At 53.9% G+C, this 14,157-nt stretch overlaps 1 long non-coding RNA gene and 1 pseudogene across 2 annotated transcripts in view; one reads left to right on the plus strand and one right to left on the minus strand.

The window, feature by feature from the left end:
- Nucleotides 1-14,157, plus strand: part of LOC144364783 (endothelin-converting enzyme 1-like) — a 79,152-nt pseudogene that overhangs the window by 49,494 nt on the left and 15,501 nt on the right. The window contains exons 8-13 of the transcript XR_013433928.1: nucleotides 2,281-2,402; nucleotides 3,419-3,565; nucleotides 4,580-4,645; nucleotides 5,596-5,787; nucleotides 12,311-12,453; nucleotides 13,892-14,005. The product of XR_013433928.1 is annotated as an endothelin-converting enzyme 1-like (transcript). The remainder of the gene's footprint in view (nucleotides 1-2,280; nucleotides 2,403-3,418; nucleotides 3,566-4,579; nucleotides 4,646-5,595; nucleotides 5,788-12,310; nucleotides 12,454-13,891; nucleotides 14,006-14,157) is intronic.
- On the minus strand, nucleotides 5,747-6,216 carry LOC144374559 (uncharacterized). The gene is made up of 2 exons (XR_013433930.1): nucleotides 5,960-6,216; nucleotides 5,747-5,823 (listed from the first exon to the last, which is right to left on the minus strand). It is a non-coding gene; the product is annotated as an uncharacterized LOC144374559 (long non-coding RNA).

A 14,157-nucleotide genomic window follows, 5' to 3' on the forward strand; every position in this document is an offset into this window, starting at 1 on the left:
AGCTTGGTTGGGGAACCTCTCAACAAAGGAGAGAGGGAGGCCATGCTTGAAGGCAGTGTCGTTGACCTCCAAGTGCTAGGGAAGGAAGGGACAGGCAGCCTCAAGCTGGAACTCATAATGTGCTGTGATTAGCACAGCCAGGCTGTTCCTGGTGAGCCTTCCGTGGGCCTCTTATCTGGGTGGCCTTGGGCTCTGGAGGAGGGAGATGCCAGGCCCTCTAGCTGTGCACAGAGCACCTCCCCTAACAGTGGCCCTGGCATTCAGGGTCATGACTGGAGCCAGATGTGGATGGTGAGGTGCAGCTTCTGGGCCTGGCAAATGATGACAGTTCTCCTGCTTGTCCTTCTAAGAGCCTAGCTGCTGGGAAGGGAAAAGCATTGCCACAGAGCTGAGGCCACTGGGGTGAGGGACTCCCCTCTGCCGCCCCATGCTCTGCTTCCTGAGTCGGAGGTGTGGCAGCAACCCTAGCTTGGCCCCCTTTCCCTCCTTTGTCCCCAGGAAGCCTCACACAGGTGTCTCCAGAGCCCAGCAGCAGCCCTTGGTCTCCAGGGCAAGGCTTGTCCCTCCTTGTTCAAGCCCCTAACCTCCATCTCTCATTCAGGGCCTTCTCTTGGCTCTGACCTGTCTTCAGTCCAGCCCGCTGAGTGGCCTTTCCGGGGCTACCTCCCAGATCTCAGCTAGACTGGGCTTGATGCCCTCTGACCAGTGATAACCATGGTGCTATTTATGCCAGAATGGAGGGATGGGGAGCCTTCTGGGTTGAGAACTGGAGAAGCTGATTAAAGACTGGCCAGGAAGTGACTCGTGCCCTTGGCACCCAGCGAATGCCACACACTTTCCTTCTAGCAGCAAGCCCTTCCTGCTTCCTTCCTTGGCCCCACGCTGTCCACTCCCTCCACCCAGTGCCCTTTGCCCTGTTTCTACCTGGAGACCGCCTTTGTTTCTCTTTGAGACCCAGCTCCAATAGAACCTCCTCTGGAGGCCCCCCCACACCCAGGCAGAGGGGGGTGCTTCTCTGTGTTCCAGAGCCTCTGCAGTGTTAAAGCACTTTTGTGTGCTGTGTTCCTTCCTTGGCACATCTATGTCCCCGCTAGACTATAAGCTCTTTGGGGATAGAGAGCAGGTCTTAATTTTGTGCCCAGAGTGCTGAGAATGTTCTGGAAGGAGCAACATAGGAGAGGTTCTGGGTAAAAAAAATAGACTGAGAAAGTATGGAAGCAAGTGGGGTTTTAGCAGGGTCCCATGCCGAAGCCTCCTGGGGTTGAGGACATTGTTGTCTGGCCCCAGAGTACCCACAGTACCTGGCACAGAGCAACCCTTTGCTCTGCGTCCCATGGATGGATGGGTCGATAGAGGCCCGCGAGAAAGGTGCCTATGGAGGAGGTGGGTTTGGAGAGATCTTGGGAGAAAGCAAAGGAAGAGGTTTAAAGTCAGAGAGCAACTAATCTGAGAGAAGGACAAGTGGCCAGCCCAGGGTGGGAGCAAGCTGGACAGATGGACGCAGGGGCCAGGAATCTTACGTGGTCTGGAGTGGAGCTCTGAGACAAACATGCAGACCCAGAAGCCCCAGCACATAGTAGGTCCTGGGGACCTGAGTACTCAAACTCATCAGGTACAGATGGGGACCTTCCGTGCTGTGTTCACACAGGAGGGTGGCCTTCAGCAGGCGGCTCTGGACCAGGGGCTAAGGACAGGGGGGATAGGAAGGGAGTCTGCGGGTGGGTGGGTGGGTGGGTGGGGGTCTGGGAACCAAAGAGGATGAGGTGCTGCTGGCCTGAGTTGGGGAGGGACGGGGAAAACAGCCCTTGGAGTCGTCTGCAGGTCTGTTGACTACGCCTGGCCCCCCGAGGAGGAAGCAGAAAGTCAATTCACAGTGAATGAGGCCTTTCAGGCTTCACTCAACCCCAGTGTTTCTCACAAGGAAAGTGAGCTGTGATCTGAAGCCGAGACATGGCTCTGTCCCAGCACCAGGCAGGGGAGTTCCTGCCACACGTTGGCTGGCAGGGATGCAGACTGTCTTGCTGGGTGGGCCCGGGCTGCCATGCCAGGGACAGGTCCTCAGGCCTGATCAGCAGATGGGCAGAGACAGGGCATGCCCTCCTGATCTGCACCCAACTAGGATGGGGGCACTCATACCCGCTGGGGCTGGCTGCTCCCTGACAGCAGCTGCCCTGACGGCTTCACAGTGGGGAGCACCGAGGCTCCAAAAGGAACTTGCCTGGGGATCCCCAGCAGGTAAATGGGGGCTTATTCAATATCTGCTATCTCTTATCCTTCTAGAAAATTCCACAGCCAGCTTGAGTGAGGCAGAAAGGAAGGCCCAAGTATACTACCGCGCATGTATGAATGAAACCAGGATCGAGGAGCTCAGGGCCTAGTCCCTGATGGAGCTGATTGAGAAGGTGAGTCCCTGGGACACACTCTGGCCTCCCTCCTGCCGCGCCTCCTGCCAGCCCCTCTGGCTGCAGCTCTCAGGCCCACTGGTGCTCAGCCAGCCCACACCTCCAGCCTCCGCACCCAGCTGGAACACGCAGCCAGTCTGTCTGCCACTGCGTGTGCATGCACGTCTGTGCGTGGGGGGACTGTCTGTTGTAATGTGTGGGGTTGTGTGTCAGCATCTGTTGAGGACATCTAAGTGTCTCAGTGCATCTGCGTGGGCCTTGGGGACGATATTCACTGGGAATCTCTTCCTCTGGATTGCCACTTCCCTTTCCTCAGGAGGTGGGTTGAGTGTGCGAGAGGTGTGTGTTATTCCAGAGAAACCAACAGGGAGTCTTAGGCCAGCAACAGAGCCAGACCTGCTGGCTGGAGGCCTCGCCTTGCTCCTGAGCCCAGGAGAAATCTTCCCTCCGGCCAGGCTGCCTGGCACAGACAGAGATGGCTGCGGCTTTTCTGGCCACCCTTTGCTTGCTCAAGGGCTCGCCATCCTATCTCAGTTCGGGGAAGGTATTGCTGCAGGCATGGGGACTCTCCCAGTCCCTCCTCTCTGGCACAGGCCCCATGTGCCAGTGTGTGCCAATCCTGGAGGACCAAAGAGAATTTCTTTTAAGTCCCAACTTGGAGAGAGACCAAGGTAGACCCTAGCTTATCAGCCTTTTTCAAAATACAGAGCCTTATTTCCCGTAGTCACAATTGGATTTATGTCTTAATAGTAATCACGTTCGTGTGATTGATTGTCCAACAAATGAACAGCACAGGGGGCAAAGTCTCTGGGATTCCCAGCTCATTTGTTAAGGTTGAGTCTTTGCTCCCTCCGTGGGTCTCCAGGTCACAGGTCAGAAGCCCTTTCATTTGCTCTGGACGCTCCCAGAGGTCAGATGACTGCTCCAGGGTCACAGAGCAAGTCAGCTGCAGAACCAGAATTTGCACACAGGCTCCTTACCACCTTCCCCTCCCTATCTGCTCTGCCTTCTCCCAGCTTGGAGGCTGGAATATCACAAGTCCCTGGGCCAAGGACAACTTCCAGGACACCCTGCAGGTGGTCACTGCCCACTACCGAACCTCACCCTTCTTCTCCGTCTATGTCAGTGCAGACTCTAAGAACTCCAATAGCAATGTGATCCAGGTGAGCAGGCCTGGGCCAGGGAAGCAAAGGGTGTGGCCTCCTCGGGTGGAGGGAGACCTGCCCTGGGCCGTGGCAGCAGGCTCTGGTTTCTAAGCCGGGATTATTTCTGGCAGCCCCAAGCAGTGAGATTTTTACAGGCAAGAGACTATGAGAGGGCAGACTAGCCATCTCGGTGGGCAGCTCATCATGGGCCACAGAAATGACAAGTGATATCAACTCCTGGGCACAGCTGTAGCCACCTCTTTGTCCCCTCACTTAGCCTCTGGCTCTGTGGTGCTGCTTGGAATGCTTTTGGTCCATCTCTCCCACCAGAGCCTGCCCAAGGCTGAGGATCAGCACACCCAGGAGAGCCTATTAGGGGTCATAAAGGCTTAGTTCTCAGCCCAACTGCGCCACTCACTCACTGTGTGACCTTTACAAGCATCAACCTCACTGAGGTACACTTTCCTTTTCATCCTAATGAACTATAATAGCAGCTACCCAGGTTGAGTCAAGGTGTGGCCAGAAGGTTCCAATGGTAGCCATCAGGAAGTGACCCTCCTCTGCCTGCCCCACTCTCAAAAACCCTGTACTGACACTGTCCTCTTGAATCCTCATTCTAGCTCCGAAGGTTAGGTGTTATCTCCCTAACTTTCTGGGCGAGGGACCTGGGGATCAGAAAGGTTAAGTAACTTGGGTTAAGGTTAAGCCACCTGTGTTGGCTCCTCATCACTTGGGAAGGGTTGAGAGAAGTAGAGTGCATTGCTGAGACCAAGGGGTGTTTGAAGAGGAAGGAGGCTCTGTCCAGCCCTCAGAAGGGCCCAGGTCTCTGCAGCTGACCCCACAGGTGTACAGGAACGTGTCTGTCTTATCACTGAGTGATCCCATCTGTGACTTCGGCTACCGGCTTGTGCTCCTGCTTGGACCTGAGCTGGTCCTCAGTGCCTGGTGTGAGAAGTCCTGGGGCAGGCAGAGGCCGCAGGAGACACACAAGCCTGCAGCAGGGCCTTCCTCTCACTCTGCCTCCCTCTTTAGGTGGACCAGTCTGGCCTGGGCTTGCCCTCCAGAGATTACTACCTGAACAAGACTGAAAACGAGAAGGTGAGTGGGACTTTGCAGTGGTTCTCCCACCATGTCCCCCACAGCATACCTGGGCAGGTCTTAGAAGCTGGGGGAACACAGGGGTATCACTTTCCTGATGGGCAACAGGCAGCCCAGTCAGGGGAGGGATGCCCCCAGGCTCGCTAGTTCATATGCAGGCACTGTGGGCACAAAGAGCAGGGGTTAGGTGTCATTTGTCCCCATTGTAGAGAGGTGCAGTAGCAGCCCCCACCATCTGAGGGTCTCAGACCTTTTATATACCTCACCTCTAACGCTCCCAGTCACCCCAAATTCACTCAGCCTCTCTGAACATCATTTGCTTTATCTGTCAAATGGATATTCATTTTACCTTGCCCTATACAGAGGAAGAAATAAGTCTCAGAGACAGAAGTGACCTGTTCAAAGTCACACAGCCAGTAAGTGGGGAGATCCAGAGCCACAACCAGATCACCTCCAACCCCTCACAGCTCTCCCTTCCCCTGCCTGGCCCACCTGAGGTTCACTCGCCTATCCACGGGGCTCGAGGTCCAGTAGGAGAGGGAGACATTACTTAACTGACCACCCAACTAGATGCCAACTGTATACATTGTGATCAGGGCAGAGGGAGCCGAGAAAGGACTTGATTCAGCTCTAGGGATGTGGTGGCAGAGGGTGGTTCAGAAAAGGTGCATTTCCAGAACAGGAAGATGGCTGAGGACGACCCGTGAAGGCAGGGCCAGAGCAGCAGGGGCCAGCCTCAGGGACCTATGTGTGCCCAGAGGCGGTGGGCTTTACCAGGAGCGCCACGGACACCAGTGAATACACACAGCGCCAGAATCCTCTCCAGAGCTGTTTTCCAGCATGTTTCCTGGGCCCCGTGCACAGGGCCGCAGCTGGGCCGGCCTCACCTGGCCCACTGGGCGGCAGGTGGCAACCACTGACAGACAGTTTTGGGGTGCTGGGTTCCACAGGTGCTGCCGGGATACCTGAACTACATGGTCCAGCTGGGGAAGCTGTTGGGCTGGGGAGATGAGGACACCATCTGGCCCCAGATGCAGCAGATCCTGGACTTTCAGACAGCGCTGGCCAATATCACCATCCCCCAGGAGAAGCGTCGGGACGAGGAGCTCATTTACCACAAAGTGACGGCCGCCGAGCTGCAGGTACCCTGTGCGCCAGCTACTGCAGGGGCAGGGCCACTGGAGTACACAGAGTCGGACAGGGCTCTTCAGGGGAGGGGTCATACCCACTTCATCATGACCTTAAAGCCACCCTTGGAAGGAGGTGTTTATGCCCAGGTTACAGATAGACTGGGGCTCAGACAAGTAAGATTACCTGCTGGTGGCCACAGAGTGCAAAGGGACTCCAGAGCTAGGCTTCTTCCCTCGCCGGGCTGCTTCGTGTGACAGCATTTCCCTAGCAGCTCCCAGTCATCCAGCACCGAGCACTGAGTAAAGGTGGGGTGTGGATTCCGACGTTGCTTCTCCCTTTGCTGAACAGGAGATGAAGAGACATGGTCAGGGCCCGGAGGCTCCTGAGGGCAGGGCCGCTGGCCCTGGGACTCAGGCTTGGCTCAGCTTTTGACCATGTCCCTAGGCGATATCCAGAGGTGTAACTGGGAGTCAGACCTGTACTTTCTGTGAAACTGGTGTGACTCAACGGAGACCTGCTGTCTCCTCCGTAGGTCAGCCTTGCCGAGGCTTCCCCCTGGTGGCTGCTCAGGCCTCCAGGGCCTGGGGTGGACTTCCTACTGCTTCCTTCTTTCTGGCCCATGTGCTGTTGCTGACCCGCTTGTCCTGGGCCCTGGAGGTCTCCAAGGAATGAGCAGAGTGGTCCCACAGATCTCCCTGTTCCTTGCCCTCAGGCAGGAGCGCCTGGTGGCCCTTGCTGTTCTGCTGGGGCAGACCCTGCACCTGCGGTGGGTTCCACTGCCGGTCGGTCTTCTTCCAGCTTCTCTCCCATCCTTTCCCTCTTCTTTCGAGGAGGAAATTCCTTCCCTTTTTTCCTCCTCCATCTGACAGATGTATCAGGGGCCACTTGGGCCCCGCTTTCCTGTGCTTCTGGTCTGGTGGGGACACTAAGAAACAATCCCAGTCTCCCTTCCTAGTGCTGTGGGCGAGAGAAGCAGGGACTGAGGCCCGGTGGGGAAGGGCTGGGGAAGCTGAGTGTACACCTGCCCTGCAGGGACCTTGGTGTGTGCAGGGCCTCGTGGGCTTCATTCTGGAAGTCGTGCTTCCATTGGTTTTCCTGGGTGAAGTGTGTGTCCCTCTGGCCCCAGGCACAGGGCTACAGCCATCCCTGCTCCACCCTGGCCTAATGGGCAGCAGTTTGGGAGTGTTGAGTCCCTGGCTGACTGGATACCTGCACTACATGGTCCATCTGGGAGGCTGCTGGGCCCGGGGGTTAGGGCACCACCTGGACCCCGATGCAGCAGATCCTGGACTTTGAGACGCACTTTATCCTGAGGGCTGCGGGGGGTGGGGTCTCCCAGGCACAGGTGCAGCCCATGCAAAGACCTGGGCTGAGGCAAGAAAGCCCAGCCTTCTGGTGGCACAGCTGCCCCTCGGGTCTCCAGGGAGGTTGGCGGCAGGGTGAGTGGTTCGCGCGGTTTGTTATGGAGATCGGCAGCCTGTGTTGGGCACCATCTGGCACTGTTTTTCCGCTCTGAGGCCGGGAGGTGGAGGGAGATGCAGTTCGCCCCCAGCTGCAGGGGGCCTGGCCTGAGCACTCGCCTCACGGCTCTGACATGGTGCTCAGAGAATGGACATCAATCTGGCATGGCCAGCAGATTCTGCCCCGGGGCAGCCTCTCCCCATTGCTTTCACTCTCTTGTTTCATGGAAGAAAGGAAAGGTCATAACTTCAGCAGGGGCTGAAGATCACACAGTGCCTGCAGGGGGCCTGGAGTCAGAGGGTCACACCTTGAGCCGTGTGGCCTTGGCAGGTGAGGAGCCCACCCTGAGCCTTGGTTTCCTTCCAGGTAAAAAGCCCTTGCTCATCTGCTCACACCTGTTCTGTGCGGGAACAGAGACAAATGAGACACCACCCCTGCCTTCACCAGGGATAGTGGCTCTTAACTCTTAAGTCATGGAGTCTTTTGAGAACAACTCAAAAACTACAGACTGTCACCCAGGAAAAATGGGCATGTGTGCATGAAAAAAACACACAGGCTAACATTTAGAGAAGTCCTGGATGCCCCCAAAACCTGACTGGCCTGCCCTCGGGTTATGAGGACATAACATGACGCAGAAGATGAGATTTTGTTTTGTAAACTGGCATGCGCCGTGGAAAAGTAGCATCCCAGAAGTAAATATCAGTAGTGCTGTGCTTTTGTGATCGGTGATATTTCTCAGGTCCCTATCACTAAATTAACTTGAATCATTCCACCCTGGGACAGAGTGTCTTCTTCTCTGGTAGCTGGAGATTTGTTTTCTTCTCCTACTCAAGATGAATCGAGGAGAGGGACTCCAGGCTTACGTGTGGTTCAAGGCTAGACCTGCTGGAACAGAATGGTGTTCCAGGCTAGCCCCAAGTGGAGTTCGGATTCAGAGCCATGAGTCGGGCCACCTTCTGCTGCTCTAGGGGTGGAGGGGGGCCTTCTCATTCTTTTCTAGGACCTCCCGTCCCGCAAGCTGTTTGGGCCTCGGCCCTATCCTCTGCCATTTCTCCTGTAAAAATGAAGCCAAAAAGCACCCTCATCTTTCCCACTCCTCAGGCCTGAGTTGGTTGGTGCGCAGCGGTCCTCCTAGGCTCTGGGTGTGGGAAGCAGCTCTCAGGCCTGCCTCTAGGGGATTTGAGTCAGGGCAGAGTGTCCTAGTCCATTAAAACTGCTGCATTAGCCAGGCGCACCTGTAATCCCAGTGGCTGGGGAGGCTGAGGCAGGAGGATAGTGAGTTCAAAGCCAGCCTCAGCAAAAAGCAAGGTGCTAAGCAACTCAGTGAGACCCTGTCTCTAAAGAAAATACAAAATAGGGCTGGGGGTGTGGCTCAGTGGTCGAGCACCCTGAGTTTAATTCCCCAGCACCAACCAACCAAACAAACAAACAAAACTTCCACATCCATGGAGATGGATCTCGGCACCTGCGTCTCAGGAGTTCACTAAAGCAAGACACTGAAATGTGGACGTCCTGCTGTCAGCATAAGGCTCTTTATCTCCGAGTTGTGAGAATTGCCCTGTCAGGACTCTGCTCTCCCGGAATGAGCAGGTTTGTGATGAGTAGTAGGGTTTTCCACACCTGATGCCTCACCCTGCACCAGGGATCCGCCACCTCAGTTCATAAAGCTCTCGTGAGCCCTGTAACTGGTGACATTCGGTAAACTAACCCACTTTCCCAGGGTCTTTGCCACCAGGCCATGCATTCAGGTGACCCTGATTGTGGGATCCAGTTTGAAGGTCTCATCAGACACCTCTGAATTCTGTGGCCACAGAAATGTAGAGATTGGCCTGAGGGTCTCCTGCCAGGGAGAGGGGAGGCTCCGGGCCACGGGGGAGGCCAGGCTGAGAGGCCTGCGGCAGTCAGCTCTGGGGGCAGGGTCACTGACCCCATCTTAGGGAAAGGATAGACAGTGCCCCTGGTTCCTGCTGGGGACTCTGATCTAGGACTCCTCACGCCCAGCTCAATGTCACCAGCTCATGTCAACTCAGCTCATGTCGCAGGGCTGTGCTGGTGCCTGCCGGCTCGGGGCCCACTGTGCTCTTCTCTTCCCAGCCTCGTGAGGGTTTGCCATCGGTGTTGGTGGGAACATTCACCCAGGGATGACACCAGTCAGCCCCCTACTGAGAACTGGTCGATGACTTGTACCAGCACAATACCGCCTTTGGGAGCTGCCCCCGCCCCGTCCCCAGCCTCATCTGTCCTTTGAGATGTTTGTTCCCCAATGGATTAGATGTCCACTTAAACCCAGGAGCAGGGGCTGGGGTTGTGGCTCAGTGGTAGAGCACTTGCCTTGCACGTGTGAGGAACTGGGTTCAAGTCTCAGCATCACATATAAATAGGGGAAGGTATTATGTCCATCTACAACCAAAAAAAATTAAAAAATATAAAAAAATAAACCCAGGAACAATGGCCTTGGGGTGGAGCCCAGTGGTAAAGCCTGTGCTTAGCCTGCTCAAGGCCCTGAGTTCAATCCCCAGCACCCCGCCAAATACACCCAGAGACGAGTGCCCTGAGTTTTATTTAACCCCCACAGTAAACCATATAACCTCAGGAAAGTCACCTTCCCTGATCAGCAAACTCAGCCTCTGTGAATTGGGGGTCTTGTGACTGACTGCCTGTCCCAGCAGGCGGGAGTGGATCTTAGGTGGCTTTATGGGTACGGTTTTCCTGTATGAAGGGAATGCATTTCTCACTTCCCGTATTTGTCTTACATTTTGCCCTTTCAAGAGAATAGAGAATGGAGTTTGAAATCTGCCAGGCCCAGGGCCACTTTTGGAAGGTCTTAAGCGATGATCGTAATTTCTGGATTTGCTGGCTAAGTCAGATGCCCATCCAAGTGATTGACATGTAGAGGTGTCTTTGCTAAAAGACGAGATATGCAGCCCAAAGCCTCATGTTCTGTAAAACTGCACACTAAAAATAACTGAATGTGTGGGGAATACAGGGACAGAGCAGACACATTATGCAGCTCTGCTTGAGGAACTGACACCAAGGGACACACACCAGCATTGAAGCCCGAATCTCTATGTGTTTGCACTTAAGCTGGGCCGCTCGGGCCAGCGTCGGACTCACAGAGACAGGTGGGGGTGGGAAGTGGAAAGCACAGAGTTCAAGTCTTGCAAAAGTCATCTGCAGCTGGGTGAGCCACATCCCCAGCCCTTTTTATTTTTCATTTCGAGACAGGGTCCCACTAGGTTGCTGAGGCTGGCCTTAATTTGAGATCCTCCTGCCTCAGCCTCCTGGGTTTCTGGGATTACAAATGTGCAGCATATTTTACCACAATTTATTTTTAAAATATTGTAGGACTTCATAACAAAAATCTGCCACCTCAAGAGGGATAGCTCGCATAGCTGGAGGCTGCTGATGCAGGAGATGCTGGCCGTGATGTGGAGGTGTTGGGGGACACACCTCTGAGCAGGGCACCTTGGGGTGCCAAAGGGAAAGTGAGATCTGTTGGGAGCTGATAGTTATGAAAAGCCAAGTGTCTCTTTGGAAAGCCCTGGGTACAGGTTCTCATATTAGGTCCTTAAAACAGAGCTGCTGGGGCTGAGGTTGTGGTTCAGTGGTGGAGCGCTCTCCTAACGGGATGAGGCACTGGATTCAATCCTCAGCATCACATAAAGATAAATAAATAAAAATAAAGGCATCATGTCCACCAAAAAAAAAAATACTTAAAAAAAAAAAAAAAAACAGAGCTGCCGCTGGGCATGATGGTGCATGCCTACTATAATCCCAGAGGCTTGGGAAGATGAGGCAGGAGGATCAAGAGTTCAAGGCCAGCCTCAGCAACTTAGTAAGGCCCCAAGCAACTTAGCTGCCTCAAAATAAAAAGGGCTGGGGGTGTGGTTCAGTGGTAAAGTGGCCCTGAGTTCAGACCCCAATAACTCCCCAAAACAAACAAGCACAAAGAGCCGCGGGCTTGGTGTGTGCAGGGCTGAGCTGCAGGCTTCTCCCTTTTTGCTGCAGTCATCACCGACTTTGCTGTCCCAGCTCCCCCCTCGGCAGCCTCACCTGTGGACTACAGTTTACCCCACAACACTGGCCCTCCTGAATGTTGGATCCTCTGCAGCAGACTGCTGCTGCTGACACCCTTGTTTTTTTTTTCATATTTTCCTTTTTTATTGATTGTTCAAAACATTACAGAGCTCATGATATATCATCTTTCATACATTTGACTCAATTGAGTTTTGAACTCCCATTTTTACCCCAAATACAAATTGCAGAATCACATCTGTTACATACTCACATTTTTACATAATGGCATATTAGTGACTGCTGTATTCTGCTACCTTTCCTATCCCCTACTATCCCCCCTCCCCCCTTCCCTCCCATCTTCCCTCTCTACCTCCTCTGCTGTTGTTCAATTCTCTCCCTTTTTTCCCCTCCCCCTTGCCCCTCATAACCTCTTATAATTTTGTGTATTATTGAAGGTCTCCTACCATTTCCATATGCTTTCCCTTCTCTCTTCACACCCTTGTTGAGTTGGACAGTGCTGGCTTCTGTGTGTGACCCTCACAGTTACCAGATATACGGGACTCATTGTCATGATGATCCCTGTTTTTCACATGAGGTGCTGAGGCACAGATGGGCACATTAATTTATTAAAGGTTGCACAGCTCATAAGCAAGAAAGCTACACCAGGAAAGCTACCTAGCCCATCTCCTGATTCTTAATAGTTAGGGGTCTGAGGCTCCATGTCTTTCTCTGTAAATGGGGATAATTATGGCCACTGCTTGGTCAGTTGGGCAGTGGCACATGCTGCATGGGAAGGGCATGGTGATGGTGGTGGCTGCTGTGCCTGCTGCTGCTGCAGCCTCTCATCCCACCCTGGTTCCGCTTCAGATGTGGTTTGCCTCTGGCTCCTGGGGACGTAGTCCACAGCAGCACTCACCAGCCAGCCAGCCTCATCCTGGAGCTCCATCTGCACCGTGGTCCCAGGGCAGAGGCACAATGATGCCTTCTGAGGGACACCCGAAGACGGGGCTGAGGAGAATCCACCCTCCAGCTGCACGCTGTCCCCTTCCCTTGCAGACCTTGGCACCGGCCATCAATTGGCTGCCCTTCCTCAACGCCATCTTCCACCCCGTGGAGATCAACGCGTCAGAGCCCATCGTGGTCTATGACAAGGACTACCTGGAGCAGGTCTCTGCCCTCATCAACTCCATGGACAAATGGTGAGGCCAGCAGCCCTGCTGGGCAGGAGGGGCAGGAGGGGCAGGGCGACCGGACACAGGGCGCCGCACCCTGGTGGGCTTCCCCGAGAGGCAGCAGAGGTTGCTGGTCCCCTGGGCAGCTTCAAATCCTGCTGCCCTCAGCCAGCTGTGTAGCTGTGGGCATGTCCCTTGTCCTTTGTCGGGGTCATACTGTCACCCATAAGATGGAGATGCAGATAGCATTTACCAAGCAGGGGATTCGTGAGAATCACACAAAATGATTCATGTTTTAACACGTTCCTAGCATGGAACGGGACGCTGCCAATACCACTTTTTTGATTAATACTTATGGGATTTTTATTTTATTTTATTTTTTTATTTCAAAGGCTTATAGAAATGTTGAAAAATACAGAAAATAGGAAAAATGTAAAATTATTCAAAATACTACTCTTGGTCATTTTGGGGGGTGTTTGTGTGTGTGTGCATATCAGGGAGAGAAGGTGTGAGGGAAGAGAGGATTCCAATCTATAGTTCTTCTTTCTCCTTAATGTGACTAGATGGATAATCTACTTTTCCCTTGACTTTTCATTTTTATTTTAGTAGGAGGAGTACTGAAGATTGAACCCAGGGGCACTTAACCACCGAGCCATATCCCCAAACTTTTTGTATTTTATTTAGAGACAGGGTCTCACTGAGTTGCTTAGGGCCTTGCTGTTGCTGAGGCTGGCTTTGAACTCATTGTCCTCCTGCCTTAGCCTCCAGAGCCACTGGGATTACAGACATGCACCACCGCTCCAAGCCTTGCCTTGACTTTCATTATGAATATTTTCCAGTGCCATCCCAAACCCTCTGTGAGGATCATTTTTATAGTTGCATAGTATTCCATCAACTGTACATGCAATCTTTGCCATACCCTCCCCCGTAGTCAGACTTTCAGGGTGATTCCGGTTAAGGCTAGATGTTGAATATAGTGAACATCTTTGTACTAAGGTAACATCTTTGCAAACTTGACTCAGCATGGTCAGTTGGTCAGCCACAGATAGGTTCCCTGTGCCCTGTGGGTGGAACATGGGAATTGTCTTCATGAAACCTGGCTGGCCAGAGCTTCCTTTCCTGCCCCTGCTGCTTTAAGGCCTCTACTTCTTGTCTGGCCTTCAGCAGGGAATGGCAGCCTCCTCCCAACTGTAGCATACACCACCAGGCAAGTCTCTAGGCAGCGGCTTCACAGCTTCAGACACAAAGCAGCTAAGCAGCAGCATGTATTGAGCACTGCTGGTATGCAAGTGATTGCACCGGACACTGGGGGGTTCTAGGCGGAGCACCAGGCGTTCCTCGGAGAGTTACATTCCATGTGCTTGGAAGGCAGCCGCCAACCGAGCCCCAGGTAGGCTAGGAAGGAGGCCGGGGTGAGGCTGTTCGGGAGCCCCGGGCATTTCTGAGCCAGCGTCCTGTTCCCCAGCCTGCTGAACAACTACATGATCTGGAACCTGGTGCGGAAAACGAGCTCCTTCCTTGACCAGCGCTTTCAGGACGCCGACAAGAAGTTATGGAAGTCATGTATGGGACCAAGAAGGTGAGCGGCGACAGTGATTCCTGGGTTTATGCTGAGCACCTACTGTGTGCTCTGCCCTGGGGCTGGTAAGACCACTGTACCCTCAGGGCTGTGGCACTTACGAGGGTTGAGTCTAGGAGGAGAATGAAGAGGCCACTGAGGGTCCATCTGGG

Source organism: Ictidomys tridecemlineatus, unplaced genomic scaffold (assembly GCF_052094955.1).
Source record: "Ictidomys tridecemlineatus isolate mIctTri1 unplaced genomic scaffold, mIctTri1.hap1 Scaffold_75, whole genome shotgun sequence".
Lineage (NCBI taxonomy): Eukaryota > Metazoa > Chordata > Mammalia > Rodentia > Sciuridae > Ictidomys > Ictidomys tridecemlineatus.